Source organism: Trachymyrmex septentrionalis, unplaced genomic scaffold (assembly GCF_001594115.1).
Source record: "Trachymyrmex septentrionalis isolate Tsep2-gDNA-1 unplaced genomic scaffold, Tsep1.0 scaffold21, whole genome shotgun sequence".
Classification (NCBI taxonomy): domain Eukaryota; kingdom Metazoa; phylum Arthropoda; class Insecta; order Hymenoptera; family Formicidae; genus Trachymyrmex; species Trachymyrmex septentrionalis.
Genome location: NW_017305288.1, coordinates 815,318 through 816,848, shown reverse-complemented (window position 1 = coordinate 816,848; position 1,531 = coordinate 815,318). Strand labels below are relative to the sequence as shown.

The following is a 1,531-nucleotide window of genomic DNA, read 5'->3' as shown; positions in this document are numbered from 1 at the left end:
GCTAGGGTACATAAGAGAAAGAAAGAGTAAGTGTGTGAGTCGAGTGTGAGGGGCAGAGAGGGAGAGAGAGAGAGAGGAACGAGCGAGTGAGTGAGCAAGAAAGGAAGGAGAGCGTGCGTTGTAACCCGTGAATCCGAGGGAAGCTACCTTCGAGGCCTGTTTTTTGCTCCGCCATTGTACATTGCGAGACGACCGATCGTCTCGGTGGCGGCACCACGGTTCGTTTTTACACGAACGACGCGCGGGCGTGTTCCTGTACGCGGCGTCTTCATCGTTCGAAGCGGCGACACGAGGAGAGGAGGTGAAGAGGAGAAGGAGGTAGATGAGGAGAAGGAGGAAGAGGTGGATGATATCGGTCGTCGTCGCGGCCCCTGGTCATATCGCCTGCGTGCTCGCGTGTTTGTTCGGGTCGGATGTGCTGCTCCTCGACGCGACGACGGCGTAAAACGCGCTCGATACTCTTTACGTCGCGTGAACGGAACGCGGCGCGGCGCGGCGCGACGCGACGGGACGGGACGAAACGGGGAGTTCGAGGTAATAGTGGCCGATTCCGGATTGAGCAGAGTGGCGCGTTCTTTCGCGGTAAGGTCCCGCGTTCTCTGCTGCTCACGGGACTATGTTCTTTGTCGAGCGTTTTCGTTCTCGTGAAATGAAGCCGGTCCGTAGATTCTCCGATTTCTCGTGGCTGCCGTTTATCAGCGAGCAGATAGATGACTATATAGCAACGTAAGCCGGCTCCCGACGATCGCGTGTTTAGAGCGGAGCTTGTCTTGCGGAACGTGTTGTACGTTCGCTCCGCACGTTTGAAAAAAAAATGTGCGGCGCGATGCGGCACGTTATGCAATAGACGTCGCGCGCGCGGCATGCGGTCGACGACGACGACGACGGCGACGGCAACGGCGATGACGAGGAACAGAAGGAGGAGGAGAAGGAAGCAGCAGCAGCAGCGACTTTCGTTCTCTCGCGGCTCTTCGTTCGCAGTCCGTTCTTTCTCATCAATCCGCCGCGAGTGTATCACGTGGTAATGCGTCAGACCGTGTGCCGCTGCTTTAATTTACCTGCCTGCGTTACGAGCCCGCGCATTGGTATGCGTGCGTGCGTGATGATGAAATTACGACACATCGCGCCGAAAGGCGCGTGTCGCCCCGTGAGCGAAGAAGGAAATTCGCAACCCTCGGGAGAGCCCAGTTCGACTCCCTTTCCCTCAACCTTTCCCCGCTCCTCTGGCCTCCTCCCTTGCCTCCTGCTTTCGCCCGTCCTTCTGTCGGCGCTCCCGGTCGAAGTCTCCCTCTCTCTTCCCCTCCCTCCTCTTTTCCACCAAATCCTTTTTCCTTTCGGGATTTCGCCCGCTCTCGATTCTTCTCATCCCGTGGTTGCCATACTTCTTTCTCCTCTTTTTTCCTCTCGCCTTTGTCTCACTTGGTCGCGGCCGACAATACGCCCGATTACCCCGTCGCGGTGAAATATCGGGCTACTTCCGGTGCGATTGCACGCGTCGTAACGCGTTCGTTGCGCGTTTCATCGTCCTCGT

General features: G+C 57.6%; 1 protein-coding gene across 3 annotated transcripts in view; it reads left to right on the top strand.

Moving 5' to 3' along the window:
* Positions 1–1,531, top strand: part of LOC108748081 — an 11,823-nt gene that overhangs the window by 886 nt on the left and 9,406 nt on the right. The window contains exon 1 of one of the 3 annotated variants that reach the window (XM_018486078.1): positions 74–318. The exons of 1 other annotated variant lie outside the window; for it this stretch is intronic. The gene's annotated coding sequence lies outside the window, so the exon portion shown is untranslated. Of the gene's footprint in view, positions 1–73; positions 319–960; positions 1,022–1,531 lie in introns of those variants that run through there. One more of the 3 variants, XM_018486079.1, reaches the window with a different exon arrangement.